Genomic DNA, 15,907 nt, shown 5'->3' on the forward strand with positions numbered 1-15,907 from the left:
TAGAAACCTCTTTGTTAGCAGCACAGCAGCCCTTCCTGGGTGGCGGGGCAAGTGATGCTTGTCGCTGGGAACTGCAGCCGAGTCCTGCTTGCTCTTGGCAGGGCTGTGCTGGTGTTGCCTTGGAGAGCAGCACAAAGACAAGCCAAGAGAGGGTTCAGGGCTTGGTGGCTGTTTGACTTACCTCCTGGCCCAGCATTTCAGTAGTCCTTGCATCCAGATTTTGGCATGGCTTCTGCCCCGCCAGTCCTGCTGAGGCTGAGTGTCTCAATGCCTCCTGATGTTCTGAATCCAAATTTCTGTCATTACTGCTTTGCACTTGGCTTTTTGGCTCTTGGAAGTAGTTTGGTTGACCACAAAGTGGTCACTCTGTGCTGTGATGTAAGCTGATGATCTCTGCTGTGTATGCTAAACCAAATATCCCTGCAGCTGCAGGGATGTTACCAGGCTGGTGTTTGCAGCTGATGGGAATGTGCTGGAGCTGTGCAAGCCTTAGTGATTCAAGCTGATACTTAGGTTTATGATGAAATGCTAAATGCCTGGTCTGTTCTGTCCAACCAGCTCTACCCCTAGGGAAAGAAAGGGGGTTTACTGCAAGAAGAAAGGATATTCCGGTATTGGTTGGCTGATAATGAGAGCACAGAGCATCAAAGCTGAAACAGTATGTGCTGGGTTTTGAAATCACTGGAGGATATAGAAATGCCTTGAAGAGGAAGATCATAGATAGGCAGACCTACAGGATATGCCTGGTTAATTTTTTGTAGGCTGCAGAGTTTTTCCCTGTGGTTTGCAGGGTTCCCTTGCCTTGCTGCATCTCTGTACAGCTCAAAGCATAGCATCTTAGTCCATGATCTTGAAGGATATAGATGTGAGCCTTGCTAGGAAGATCTAGGCTTCAGTTCCAGTCTTGTTAATGCTAAAATTCCCTTGGGAAAAAAAAATGTTTACTATGTTTGCTTGTGATATGTTTGACATGTTGGCACTGAATCTGACTTATGCTGATCTCGGTTGCTTAAAAAATAAAAGAAGCATAGTAATTTGTCTTAAAAAGGGTAAAGAGAAAGTGAAGAAGAGAACAAGTTGTTTACTAATTATTGCCTTTTCCAGGGTGATAGGCTGGGGCTTACTCTGGGAAGAAGTCAAATTCCCAGACAGTTCCATATCATATCACCAGATGAAGGGGTGACCACCACATGAAGCTGTGGCAGTGCTGGTGTGGCAGGACTGCTGATAGAGGAGCTGCAGAGCCCTTCAGTAGGGTCAGCAAAATTGTAGTGGCATCTCAAGGATGTGTCTTTGGACACACAGAAAACCTATGTTTGGTGGTTTGGGTGATGCTGAAGGCTCTGAACTGTATTCCTGAAACCTCAGGGTGCTATACAGGTGACTCAGCAGCATCAGCTCTAAATGAGGAAGTGCAGTCTGGCAACTGCTGGACTTCAGAGGACAGGGTAAAAGGTAGGACTGCAAAGACATTGGCAAAAAGGATTTTTAAAATGTTTTTAAGGAAGGCAAACTAATAACGACTAACTTCCTCTTTAGAAGTCCCTTTTCTAGGAACAGATCTATTATGTTAATGACAGTGGTGAATATAATTATGTGTAAGGATGAAATCTTGGCTTTGGTGACTTCACAGGACTAGTACTTCATGCAAAGAGATTTTCTTGGAAGCTAATCTGGAAGTATAGTCATGGCAGGAGGATGTAGGTCCAAGTGGGAGTTGTCTGATAGCCACAGGAAATATTTAATGTTGTTTTTACCTTGGTGCATTTGTTCCAGGGATGTTGGTAGTGCAGGGCATTCTGAGCAGATGGATACCAAACAGCATGTTGACTATGTGGGTCGTCCATCCTCTGGTCAGCTTTCCTGTAAGCGCTTCTCTCAGGCAGGATCAGCACCTCTCCTGGATGGTACCTACAGAGAGCTGTGTGGCATCTTCCTGGGATGGATGCTGGTGTGTGCAGGACTGCCAGAGCTTTGCTTTCACCTGCTCCTCTCCCCACACACTGGCTCAGGATGCTGAAAGCAGGGAGCCTCAACAGCCGCCGAATGGTGACAGAGCACACACAGCTCTCCACCCCAGCTCTCTGTCCCCATCATTGTCCTCAGTTTTCTATTCACCTCCCTCCAGCTCTGTGGCTGGGGGCTGCTGTGACCACAGTGAAGCATTGCACTGTCATCTTCCTCCTCCTCTCTTCTATCCTGCCTTTCCCTCCCTCTCCAGCTGCTGGATTGCTCTAAGCAACTTTGGCTCCTGTCCCAGGAACAATCTCTCAACACACAAAAACCAGGAAGGCTAAAATAACACTTTAAAATTGTTAAATAAATAGTGATAGAGCTCTGCTTAAATGGGAAACACAGCTTAATTTGTTAAAGGCTTTTTGTCCTCCCTTGGACAGGGATTGGCTCTGTGTGTGTGTGTGTGTGTGTGTGTGTAGCGCATTTCTTGTAGTTTCTAAGCTGCATCTTGTGGCCCCAAGTGGGCAGAGAGTGTTATGTGAGTCTGAGTTACTAAACACTTACAGTAAAAGTGTAGTCATCCAGAACCTCAGCCAAAGAGCTGGAGGTTTTGTAAGGCTTTTTTTTTTTTTTTTTTTTACGTTTTCCCTTCTCTCCCTGCAGGATGCTGCTGCGTCACTTGCATTCTTCACCCCAGCCCAGCAGTAACTCTTTCCAGACTGCCAGCAGCAGTCCAGGCACTTACATCCTGCTGCATTCCCTCTCCAAGAGCTTTGTGCATAGGGCAAGTGCATCCCCTCTCCCTCAGCAGAGGAGCTGCTGACAGCTCAGACAGAGGTGCCCATCTTTCTGAAACATGAAAAACACTCATTTCTCTCTGACACCTTTTCAAAACTGGAGCAAAAATAGATTAGCGCTTACTGTGCTATTAATATATTAATATATTTCTATATGAGAGAGTGAGAATGGGAGGCTCTGGATAAGCATTTGTAAAATATCCAGGGGAAATGGGTGCCGGCAAAGGCTCTGCTGAGTGGGAGTGGGTGTACCAAAATGTATGTGTCAGGATGAGAAATGTATTTCTTGGGAAGGACATGGAGAACTGCCTGCTTCCCAGCACACAGCTTCTCCTGGGCCTCTTCCTATGGGAGCTCTCTGCATTTTTTTTTAAAACACATGGGCTATCTCCCCAGTTCACTCTTCTGAGTAGAAACTAATCAGTGTTTTGGGAGAGAGTTGTTTCTCATTAACTCTCTGAACAGGGAAAAAATAAACTCCACTCCCTGTAGTGGGAATTGCACAAGTCACAATTTTACATTCCCTTCTCCAGACTCCAAAGTCGTTCCTGGAAGGATGAGCTGTGGGCCAGAGAGGGGCTGTGCCCTCCTGCCACACCTGCTGTGACAGCTGCCAGGTCTGGATGTCTGTCTGAATGCATGAGAGCAGAATAAAACTGTAGTCATGGCCTGAGCAGGGATACCCAAAATCAACATCAAAAGGAAAGGAGGGAGTTGTCCAAATACAGCCTCCAATCCTTTAATTCTGTATGACAGTGATACCCTGAGCCAGGTAATCTCCAGCATCAGTGTTGCTGCAGTAATGGAAGCAGTTGATTCTGTGGGAAGATGAAGGTTTAATGGAAGGTATAATAATCTATCTTAGATGTTTTAATTTTTCCTTTTTATCCCAAACATAAGGAGCAGAGTTTCCTCCACTTTGAACGGGTCTTTTAATGTTCTCTTTTTACAATTGGGTAGAACAAAATCATGTTTCTTCAGTATATAAAATTAATCTGGCAGCCTGGTTTTGTACTTCAGCCTCCCAAAGAAACAAGCAAGCATAAAACAAGAAGATACACTGCCTAATAAAATGTCCCACTTATTAAAAAACCCACAATAAAATCCTCTGTGAGCATTCTGTTTCAACTCTGCAATAAAACTCAGTGGTCAATTAACGGTGGATCTCCTGTTCCCATGCAGAAAGGCAGTTGCAGACTTAAGAAGTTGCTGTGGGAAAGGGGGAAAAATAAAATTTGAAAGATCCAGTCTTGGTCTTGCAAACAAAGGTTGCCTTGGATTGCAGTCACATGTTGCAGTTCAGCTGATCTTGCTCATGCCAAAACGGGAAAGCTTTCTAGTACTTGCCTGAGCCCCACTGAACTGGTTTAGGGAATTAATTAGAAGAAAATTACTCACCTTCTGTGTTTTTTCCTATCTAGTTTCCTCTTAGATTCAACTACTCTGCCGTAGCTCACTAGGTCAGGGGGTCAGGGGCAGCTGGGACAGGATACTTGGTCATTGTGTGAATTTAACAGTGATTTAAAATTATACCACTGACAAATTCCGGCCTTTCCCAACTGGGAAGAAGTCTCTTAAGTACCCAAATCTGGGATACCACTGAGCTTTGTAAGTCCTACCCCTGGTGGCTGAGTTGCATCAGCACTACTGGGGCAGAAGCACCCAAAAGAACATTCTGGGGTCAGCTGCAGTCCCCAGGCACATCAGATGAACTGATAAGCTGGTGTTTGTAAAGCCTCACCATGTATATGTCTGCTTTCAGTAAATAGTTTTGGCCTGGTCAAGCTCCTTCCCTAGGGTGCACCGCTCTGTGCCAGGGGGGAATGTTCAGATGACCCTCATATGGCTGGACATGGTGTGAAATTACACAGAATTCACTGATTTGGCTTCACAGAGTTGATAGTGAGGAGTGCATTGCATGGCTTTTTGGGGCAAAGCCAGCATAACAGGTTTATCTCTCCTCCTGGGTGGTTTACTCAGGCCTCAGGGCTCATTTCTGATCTTTATAAGGTGTATCAGGCCCCTGGGTTTCAGAGGGTCAGAGGGTACCTTGACTGAAGGGAATTACCTCATCAGAGTAAAGAATTGAAAAACTTCCCAGGATTTTGTCACTTTGCCCATGCGTGCTCTGTGTCTGGCTGTATCTAGAGAGATGCTGGGCTGGCAGTTGTCAGGGGCACCACTGCCCAGCTCAGTCCAGGCTCTTGCTTCCTTGGTACCATGCCATGTATCTTTATTTATTGTGGGGAAAAAAACCCAAAAAAAACTAGTGCTTGTTAGATCCCTAGACCCGTTTAATAGGTTGGTGGTTATTTAATTCTTTTTTTCTTTTTTCTTTCCCCTAACCCTGAGACATTATGGATTAAGGCTGCTGAATAAAAGTGAAAAATCGTATATGTTTATAAATTTTAATTTTACAGTGAAAAGGCATATTTCTGCTTCTTGGGTGAGGTGGTATGAAATGCTTGCCCCATCCCAGGTTTTCTGTGCTCCCTGGTGGCATCGAGGTTCTTGTTTGCAGCACTCCATGGCAGAGATATAAAGCTTTGGTGTATGTTCCCTTCGGGGCAATGTGGATTTCTCCTCAAAAACCTCAGTTCTGGCGACCGGTTTTATAAATGCCTAAAAAATGAGGCTTGTACCTTATCTCTTGAGAGATCGTTGATGGATCCATTTCTCAGAAGGATATTTTATTCAGTCCTTTAATGCCACGCCACTCCCTCCATTCATATGCCTGGAGTCTTTTATCATGTCTCCTCTTACTCATTGCTTAGCCAGGTTGGGCATATTTAGTTCTTTTAATCTTTCCTGCACTTCAGCTGTCTTTAATCATCCTTCTTGATGTCAGAACGTTTGATGCCCAATTCTGCAGAAAACAAGCCTAGGTTGTTTATTTATTTATTCATTTTTTTTCTGTGCGTGTGAATTGCTTGGGAAATGTCTCCGGCCCTTGCCCAGGCTCATGCCTGGATTCCTCAAAAGCTCCCTCCAATGTCTCAGTGTGGATGCTGAGGAAAATTTCTGGCTCACCATGTACACCACTGGACTTGGCACTCTCTGGGATTAATTAAAATGTTTATTTGTTGGGTGTGGGCAGCAACACATTTGCCCCCCCCCTCCCCCAGATGTTCCATGGATTGTGTTTCCAGGGCCAGATTTCTCTGGGCATCTGCAGAAGGGTGCATGTGCTGATGGTGTTTATGGAGAACAGGCCCAGAAAGGTTACTGCAACCTGTGTTTCCTTCCTGTACCTGCCAGCAACAAGGAGAGAGAAGTTTAATTGTTCCTGTGATCTCAAGAGCAAAGCCTGGTGGTAGCTTTAAAGGTGCCTGTGCTGCAGGTCAGGGTAATGCTTCTTAGTGCTGGCAGGGATGGTGACCCGTTCCCGCTGCAGGTATTGATGCTGTCTTTCCTGAGTAGTTCATCTGTTTTGCACCCAAAAATAGTCATTCACGGCTTCTTAGATCAGTTTGAAGGTGAGGATTGATGGTAGCTGGTACCAGACTGAGCACTGCATCCCTTCAGGGCAGGGTCTTCAAACTCACTGTCTGAAGCTGATGTGTGGATGTGTCCAGAATTCCCTCCACATACCTCCTGGATACTGCTATTTCAGTGGGATCTGTTTCCTAAAGCCTGACTCAATCATTTTCTTAAAATAGGCAAGTTCAGATGCTGACTGGAAGGGGTTAAGGTACTGATCTCCAGGTTTGCTGGGTCTAGGCCATTGCTGTGCAGCCAGGGGTAGCTTCCCTGACATGGACTTTGAATTACAGAGCACTTGGCAGGAGCTAAAGAAGGCCAGAAGCTGCCTTGTCCCTCCCCCACCTCCCATTACAGAGGGAATGCTTCTCATACTCTCCCAAATTTAGCAGTGCAAATGTGGCTGGGTCTAAGCAGGCTGAGCAAAGAGGAGATTTTCATGGTGATACAGGTCCCCTTCCCTCCTCTGCCTCACACTTACACTGCCAGCAGCCTGTGTGATAGGAAGCTGTGTTGTATATGGCTGTGTGATTTATGGCTGTGCCAACAAGGGCTCTGTGGCCTGAGAAGGAGAGGATGGGATCCTGGATGGTGGGAGAAAACAGTCTGTGAGGACCACAACCCAGCAGAGCACTGAGAACCTGAACACACCCTGATGTCCACCTGGCTATCCTGTGTGACCCTTGGGCTGTAGTGAGAGGGGTCAGCAATGTCTGGAGCTCACCATGAGGAAAAGCTGACATCCTCTCTGTGATGACACTGGGATGCTCTGGGTCATGGAGCAAAAGTCTGCTGCCTCCATTCCTTTTCCTCACAGCTCTGGGCCACCCAGGCTCCCTGTCACTCCTGTCTGTATTTCCCCCCATTACTCCTTAGGAGTGTTTGAGGGTTTGCTCTGGAGCTGGCAGTGAACATCTCAGGGGGACCCTGACATGCATTTTTATGCCACATGCTGGGTCATTGTGGGAGTCCAGCATAGGATAGGCTGTAGGGCTCCATCATTGATGCCTGAACTTTGATGGCTGCAGAGGAATGTGCTGCTGCTTCAGCCACTTGCATGAGGCCCCGTCTCTTCACCAATTTATACATTTATATGTATATATGTATGTATATATTTAAATAAGCAATATTTATTAAATAGATATATAAATATTATAAATATTTAAATGCATACATAAGCTGCTATTAATATAAGCCGTAATTTATATATAACTGGTTTCCATTGCAGCCTTATGTTGTAAAATTAAGGGAATTGAAGGTTTTTGGTTGGAGGAAGGGGACAAGATTGAGCTTGCTGACGTTTCTTTTGTTGTAATGTCATACAGGTCTCAGTTGACTGCAAAAAGGAGAAGGGAGGAGTGTGTCAAAGGGAGGTCAGATCCTGCCAGGGTTTCCTGGGAAATGAGGTGAGTGGTGATGTCTTTCAGTACTCATAAGCCTGGAGATAGAAGCCCTCCAGGTCTTCCCTGCACCCTTCGTGTGAGACCTCTTCTGTTGATCCTCCAGATTTCCTTTTGGTACAGGTTTTGCTGTATTTTGCCTCTTCGGGGCTGATGGGAGGATTGTAGACTGCTGTTGTGCTTGGGAGTCTCAGAAGGGCTGGAGACTATCTGGAATATGTTGAGGTTTGTGCATCACACAGTTCTTGTTTCTGGCTTTATTTGGGCTTCACAGCAGGGGACTTTACTCATCTGGGTTTAGAGAACTCTGCCGCAATTACCTGCTACTGATCCAGCCCCTCCCCCCCAGCCTCCTTTTACATTTGCTGGAGGGAAATGGGCATTTTTAGGAAGTGCCTGACCCTGACCTACTGTAGGCATCTGAATGGATTGAATCATTCCCTACAATACCTGTTTCTCTGCACTGTCAGCACAGCTGGGGCAGCTTATTTGGTTGTAGGGTCTGCAAGGCATGTGTAATGTCTGTACCCTGTGTAGGAGGACTGGAATTCAGGGCGCTTGCTTGTGGCTTCAGGTGTCCAAAGCCACTGTATGAAAGCTTGGCCTCTCCTAAGCTGCCTTTAAATTTCCTTCAAGGTTTGGACACAGCTTAAATCTGTGAGCCACTTGTCTGAGCCTGCTCTCGGCATTTATACAGCCTGACTGGCAGCATACGTACATTCCTGAAGGATAGGGTATGATTGCTGAGAAGGTTTCAGTCCAACTGGGTCATCTCACACTGGCTGTTGCAGCCCCAGTGAGACTCAGCAAGAGATTCCAGCCTCAGGAGTTTATTCCAGCCCCAGGAGCCGCTGCACTAAAACACAATGAGGCTGCATGGGCTGCACTGTAACCTCCTGGGAACCAGCCCTGGAGCTGCTCTGCTCTTTGGCTTTTTGAGTGATGTGGCTTGTGGCTTTTCAGCCACAGGAAGGTTTGGAACAATGCTTGCCATCTCCCCATGGGAACCTGACACCTGTAGAGGGAGCATCCACATCCTGGTACCTTGGCTAAGGTGCAGAATCCCCCAGGTGTGGTTCTGTGAAGAACTGGGACCTGCATGCCAGCTCTCTGTTGATTAGAATCTCCATCCAGAGCTTTTGTGCACATCCCTGCATCTCTCAGCCAGGGGAAATCCTGCACAAACATCTGCCTGTCTTTACTAGGCCACCCTCTCTGCTTCCCCTCCTAGTTCTTGGAGATGTTTTCTGCTTGACTTTGCAGAGTGCTCAGCCTGTGCTGGCTCATCCCTACTGCAGTGAGGATAAATACTGACACCAGTTGAAATTTAGATGTACGTGGTGTTGTACTTAAGCAGAGGTAACTCTGGAACATTTTTGGTATGCTTATGTTTCTGCTGATGCCTTCAATATGTTTATTCTCTGAGGACAGTCTGTTCAGAAATAGGGATTGATGATGATGGTCCACTGTCAAGATTGTCACCTTTAAGTCAAAGAACAAATATAATTTCCTGTAGTACATCACTCTTGTTTAGTTGTAAGTGGGAAAAGGAAATATGTGTGTGTGTGTGTTTGTATTATTCTTCATTTATTTAATGTTTTTTCTGCAATTTACTGTTAGCTTTTCTGTATTACTGATAATTGGAGTGTTTTCATTGTCACCCTGGAGAGAGGAATCTCCTTTTCATAGCAAGGGAAACTGTCACAGTGGAATGATGTGGTTACTGCCCTTTGCCTGAGCCTGACACATACCTCTCCTGCTTCTGTCTGTCTGCCTTGGGGACCAGAGGATGTTGCAGGGACTCACGGTGCCCTTGTATTTGATGCTTGCTTCTGCCACTGGTCTCTTTGCTCTGAATCCACGCCTTGATTCTCCATCCAGAGAGCAGGAATAAACTGATTCTTTGGAGTTGTGAGAATTGATGTTAAGGATGAGCAATTTAATGGGAGATGCAAGAGCTGCATATAAGAATGGGGATGCTTTTTGCAGTATCAGTGATTCTAGGGAACAGCCTCATTTTTACATGGCTGCTGGATGTCTCCCTGGGTTTTTCACATTTAAGTTCGCACCATCTGGCTTTCTTTTCCTGTCACTCCATTCTTTTTGAAGCTGGGCTAACACCGTGGATATCAGCAAGGATATTCAGGGCTCATGGAATGCAAGGCCTCGAAGCTGATGGTCTGCTGTGAGGCTCTGCTTCGAGTTAGAGATTTCTTTGAGCTGGGATGCTTTGGGATTCTGGGACATGGGTAGCAGGAGAATGTTGTCATCTCCATCTTGACCAATATGAAATGAGCAGCCTGCCTGAAATGAGGGGGTTTTGCAAGCCTCAGTGACAGCAGTTAAGTACTCGGAAGGGGTGTGAATTGAGGGCGTGTGGAGAAGGAGGTTTGTTATGTGCTTCCCGGCAGCTAAAAGCAGGTGTTCAGTCAACTGAGAGTTGCCCTAAAGGCTGAGAATAAGGATGCAAATGATTTGTGAAACATAAAAGGAACTATCTGAATGCCCCTTTTCTTGGTTTACCTCCACCCTGGGTAATTTGCATGACACAAGTTGGTCAACCCTGAGAAAAAGCAGTTCGGTCCGACTGGAGAAGATAACTTTGTCAAACCTAACGACCTTGCAAAGAGGCGAAAAAACGAAAGCCCAGAGGCCAGGATACAGAAAGAAAAGGGTGGGCTGTGGCTCTGCTGCCCTGCTGGGGAGGTGGGACCCCTGGTTGGCACTTGTGAGGTCTCTGCTTCGCCCGGGTTTCACGGCAGCCCAGCTCGGGGATGCCAGTGCGGGGATCCCAGTGCGGGGATGCCAGTGCCGGGATGCCAGTGCCGGGATGCCAGTGCCGGGATCCCAGTGCCGGGATCCCAGTGCCGGGATCCCAGTGCCGGGATGCCAGTGCCGGGATGCCAGTGCCGGGATCCCAGTGCCGGGATCCCAGTGCCGGGATCCCAGTGCCGGGATGCCAGTGCCGGGATCCCAGTGCCGGGATCCCAGTGCGGGGATGCCAGTGCCGGGATGCCAGTGCCGGGATCCCAGTGCCGGGATCCCAGTGCGGGGATGCCAGTGCCGGGATGCCAGTGCCGGGATCCCAGTGCCGGGATCCCAGTGCCGGGATGCCAGTGCGGGGATCCCAGTGCCGGGATGCCAGTGCGGGGATCCCAGTGCCGGGATCCCAGTGCCGGGATCCCAGTGCCGGGATCCCAGTGCCGGGATCCCAGTGCGGGGATGCCAGTGCGGGGATCCCAGTGCCGGGATCCCAGTGCGGGGATGCCAGTGCGGGGATCCCAGTGTCGGGATCCCAGTGCGGGGATGCCAGTGCGGGGATCCCAGTGCCGGGATCCCAGTGCGGGGATTGCCAGTGCGGGGATGCCAGTGCGGGGATGCCAGTGCCGGGATGCCAGTGCCGGGATCCCAGTGTCGGGATCCCAGTGCGGGGATCCCAGTGCCGGGATTACCAGTGCGGGGATCCCAGTGCGGGGATCCCAGTGCGGGGATGCCAGTGCGGGGATCCCAGTGCCGGGATCCCAGTGCCAGTCTGTGACTGCAGCTGAAACCCTCCGTGGTGAAGGCAGCGTGAGGAGCACTGGGTGAGCAGAGCTGAGCTTCTGCCCGAGCAGTACCACATGAGACTGGCTGTTTAAACCCACCTGGAGCAGCTCCTGGGCCGAGCTTTGCCTCATCTTTGGTGCAGCAGCAATGCAGGAATCCAGCGGGTGCTGCTGCTCAAATGGGGACAACGCCTGAGCTCAGAACTGGAGCGGATTTGGGGCCCTCCATGGCCAGCCTGGCAATGCTGAGTGCAGGTGGAGCAGTGCTCAGCTGTTGATCTGCCCATGCTACTCTGATTCTGCCTCAGTCGAGTTCTACAGCCAGCCTGTATTTACAGCCCAGCAGAACTTTTAACGCAGGTCTGTGATTTGGACCTGCACATGTGTGTGTTGGCTGTTGTCAGCTCAGCTGTAGCCGCAGATGGCTGGTCTCCCCCACCTCTCACCTGTGCTCTCCAGTCCTGCAGGTGGCCTGCTTCATTTCATTGATAGTTTCACTAATCTTCCCGATGTTAATGAGTTTTTCCCCAGCTGCCATCCCCCCCTTCCCCAAAGCCAAGACGTTGACTCTTTCACTGTAAGGGTTAATTGCTTATTTATTTTGTGGACTGCACCTCCCTCTTTCTGATTTCACTTGATATATGCAGGATGTGGTGATAAAAATCTGTTCGAGCTGTCTCCTGTTTCAGACTTTTTTGCTTCTTTAAAGTAGCTTCATGGGACAATGAGTGTGTACAGGGGTGCTTGGATAGGAAGGTGGGGAGGGAGCAGCAGGCTGGGCTCTGTGCTCTCTGCATGCTCCATGCTTGCACCCAGGCGCTTGAACAAAGGTTTTGAGGTGTTCTGTCCTCACAGAGCCACTAATATAAATCTGGGGGGGAAAATTTGTGACATTGTTCAGTCTGGTCTCCCTTCAGCTCCTTGCAGCGTTCTCTTTGAGATCCAGCTGCTTTTCATCAGCAGCTCCCGGGGTTGTCTGGGCCAGCCGGCAGCGTGCCACGTTCCGTGGTGACACGTCTGTGTCTGGAGAGAGCACAGCATCACTGTGGAGCTGTGCAGTCTCCTTTGCAGCCTGCATGGTGTGTATGGCCGTGTGGTCCCTTCCAGCCTTACCCATTCTGTCATTCTGTGCCATTCTCTGTGTTCATGGAGGGCATCCAGTTGCAGACTGCATATATTTAGTTATTTAGTTGAACCAGGTGTTTTCTGGTCTTTTTTTTTTTTTTTTTTTTTTTTAGGCTTTGCATCAATGGTTTGTTTGGTTCTGCTGTTTCCTCCTAAAGTTAACGGTGTCTATGGGTGGTTTACTGACATGCATGAAAAAGCTGCTCTCAGAGGTGGTTTGTATTGTCTGTATTTTTAACTTGAATGTCTGATCAGCAGCATGTCCTGCAGAGATGGCTCCTTTGGGGAGATGTTGCCCTTGTGTGGATGCTTTTCCTTAATAAATTTGACCCATTTGAAGAAAACTGTGTTCATTTTCTGAATTGTGAAGTTGTGTATTGAAAACCAATATGGAGTAAAGGGGGCTGAGGTCAAGAAGGGTTAGTTATGGAAACTGGGGTGTATTCTGCTAACATCCCAGTGCCCCAGGGGTAATGCTTCTGAGCTGTAACCCTGAGTCATAACTGCCTGCCCCAGTGCAACTTCCAACCAAAGCAGTGTCACATTAGAGAAGCTGGCGTGGAAGCTGGAGCCTGGAGGCTTGCAGGGTCCACACTGATGGGGCTGCTGGGTGCATGATGCTGATATATCCCCGTGGAAAGGGGGATTAACAATTGGGCAGGAAAACACAGGGCCCAAGCTGCCAAATGGCTGTGTGTGATAAGTTTCCTTTTTTTTTAATTATTTCTCTTTTGTTTGTCTGTTTGCCTGAATTTGGATTCCTCCCAAAAAGAGGACCTGAGAGGTCTTTAACAGCAATAAAGGGAGCTCATCTGAGGAGGAAGGGGTTGCCCTTATTGCGCCAAGCAGACAGACTGGGAGCTGCTGACTTGGGATGAGATGGGTGGTGGTTTTCTATCTTGTCTTTCAGCGTGGTCATGACAGGGAGAGCTGATGTTCCTTCTAATTGAGAATGTGTAGTGACATGCCAGGAATACCTCCTTGCTGGATGGCATTCTTCTGTGGGAAGGCATCAGCTATACATTGTGATGGGGATTAACTCATTAGACCTTACTGCATAGATAGGGCTTTACAAATGATCCTTTCCTGGGAAGATTTCCTAACTGGGCATAGTCCCGAAGAGCATGAATTGGATGGTTCTGGCTCTTTTGTGTTATTCCCAATGCTGTGGTGTTTTGGATGAACATGTGGCTGCAGCCCTTTCCACGTGCTCTGCTGTGTCAGTGCCACTGGTGTGGGCAGGGCTGCTGGGCAGTTGAGCAGAACCAGGTGGGAAGTGGCAGAAGGGCCATTCCTTGTGTTTGGTTACTGGCAAATCCCATACCATGTAGGTTATCCATGAAGAGAAGTTGCAATGATGGAGGAAAATGGATTGTCTTGTTGAAATGAATTTTCATATTTCTTTAACAGCTGTGCTAAAAAAAAAAAAAAAACCTCCAAAAAGCTTGATACTTCTTGGGATCAATTTGTGTGTATTTTCCAAGAGCACGGATAAAGGCTATAAAAGCAGTTTCATTTTCCAAAAGGGGGAAGAGCTCAAGCCTGAGTGTGAAACATCCTGGTGTTGCAGCATACTTCCTGAGTGACCTTGGGCAGGTTAGACAGTTGGACTAGAAATGTCCAAAAGTGTGACTGGGCAATCCAAAATGCTGACCCACTTGGACATGTTGTACCAGCATTACTGTGCCAGTCTCAACTGCTGTTTGGTGGACATCACAGCTCTTGAATGGCTGTGGTTTGGAGGTTGGGTGTGAAATAAAAAAAAATGGTGTTTCAGTGTAAACACCACTTAATTCTGTGGGAAGAGTGGGAACAAATAATGCTTTGGACCAGGATCCTCTATGGATCATGGAAATTTTCTGAACATTTGGCTTATGTTAGATGCCCAATTTCCAGACAGCTAAAATTAGGGAGAGAGCAGTCCCACCTTGTAGTTTCTTGATGTTTCTGTTGCTTGTGTGTAAAATGAGTTTCATATTAAATCCTTGTTTCCCTCAAACAGAGAATAAATATAAAACTTGGGGCTGTCTCCTGGCTACAGTAGCCAATGAATGCTTGTGTTTGGGATAACAGGCTAATCTTGGCCATGGGTAGCATCTTTGAAACTGCCAGCATGCTGAGAGTTAATGAATGTGGTTGTATTTCTTTTGATGAGCTGGCGTGTTAAGGCTTTAAAATCAATTTTACAGCTGCACACCACCACAAACCTTTTTATTTAAGATGTGCATTTCATGAAGTTCAAATAGCACCCATGTTGGACTGAATTCCAAATCTCCAGGAGAGTTTCGGACAATTTTGCTTGAGGTTTCTCTTGTGGTTGCTTGCAGGAGAAAAAAACCAGGGTAAAGTAACCAAGGTCAGCACCTCACTTCAAGCTGCCAGTGGGACTCCTCCAGGGAGAGAGGGATTGAGTTACCCACTGCCTGCAATTCATCCCTCATGCCTATAATCAAATAATCCAGTAAAACGGCATCAAAAAGGATGGGAAAGTTTGGAAAACTTTTTGCTGTAAGTTGAGCTGGGCAAATGATGCTCAGAGCTGTGTTTGTGTCTCGGGCACAGATTTCTCCTCAGAAAGTGCTGGGGAGTATTTTATGCAAATGTATTGCATTGAAGTCCTGATGTCCATAAAGTGTGGAGCAGAATGGATGCGTCTTCAAACGCACCATGCTTGCCTCCATCTCGGTAGTAGGTCTTAATTATTGAGTGCTGTGATTCTGATTACATTTTGCACTTATGATTGATCAATATATGTAGTACCTTTATTTGAGTTTATTAGTTCTTGTTTAATATTATAGTAGGCTTTATTACAGACTAGTACTACCTTGCATTTATTAGTTTTTCCATTCTAGAGGATCTGTTAAGTCTTCCCAGGGTTGATTCCTAATCTTAGGGTGCTCCTGCCCCCTTCAATGCCCTTGGACACATTATCCAATTGTGGTAAAAACCGTCCAGCCCATTTTCATTTATTTTCCATCTCCTTTTTCCTCCTTAACTTGATTATGAAGTTATGAAGTCATTGAGCTAACAACAGTATTATTTGGTTCCAATTTACATTATTGACAGTTTAGCTTTCTCTGGGTTAAATGGCATCCTGATATTCCCTGCCAATACTACTTTTTGTCTTGTTAATGTTGGACTAACCTTCAAGGAATAGATTTTGAAAAATTATTTCTGAGGTTATGCTAATTTTTGCCATGTAAGGGCTGTGTGACTTTCAGAAAGTTGCATTTCAGCAGCAGGCTGGACTAGACAGAACACTGGTGCACTCTGTGATGCCAAGGAAATAATTTGCTGCAGCGCCCTACCACATGCAATCCTTGTTTTTCTTGGGATATCTCCCATGGACTTTCTGGCTGATTTTTCTTGTTCTTCAGTCTGATGTGATTGTCGTGTGTTGTGGTATGTAGGGCTCTGAGCCAAGAATATCCAATATTTTTGAAATGTGTTCATTGCTGTTCAAAATAGGCCTTTTTTCCATTCTCTTACAAGATTTTGCCACTTCTCTAATATGCTAATTTTACCCCTTCTTTGGCATCCATACTCCTTGGTGTTATTTTGGTGTGTACTGTGTATAAAACTTATGTATAGCTCTGTGTGAGTA

At 46.9% G+C, this 15,907-nt stretch overlaps 1 long non-coding RNA gene across 6 annotated transcripts in view; it reads left to right on the top strand.

Moving 5' to 3' along the window:
* LOC115493999 (uncharacterized) overlaps nt 1-15,907 on the top strand; it is a 129,696-nt gene that overhangs the window by 51,778 nt on the left and 62,011 nt on the right. For all 6 annotated transcript variants that reach the window (XR_012054277.1, XR_012054278.1, XR_012054276.1 and 3 more), the window contains one exon: nt 7,559-7,639. This is a non-coding gene — a long non-coding RNA (uncharacterized lncRNA). The remainder of the gene's footprint in view (nt 1-7,558; nt 7,640-15,907) is intronic.

The sequence above is a fragment of the Taeniopygia guttata genome, chromosome 2, assembly GCF_048771995.1.
Source record: "Taeniopygia guttata chromosome 2, bTaeGut7.mat, whole genome shotgun sequence".
NCBI classification, from domain to species: domain Eukaryota; kingdom Metazoa; phylum Chordata; class Aves; order Passeriformes; family Estrildidae; genus Taeniopygia; species Taeniopygia guttata.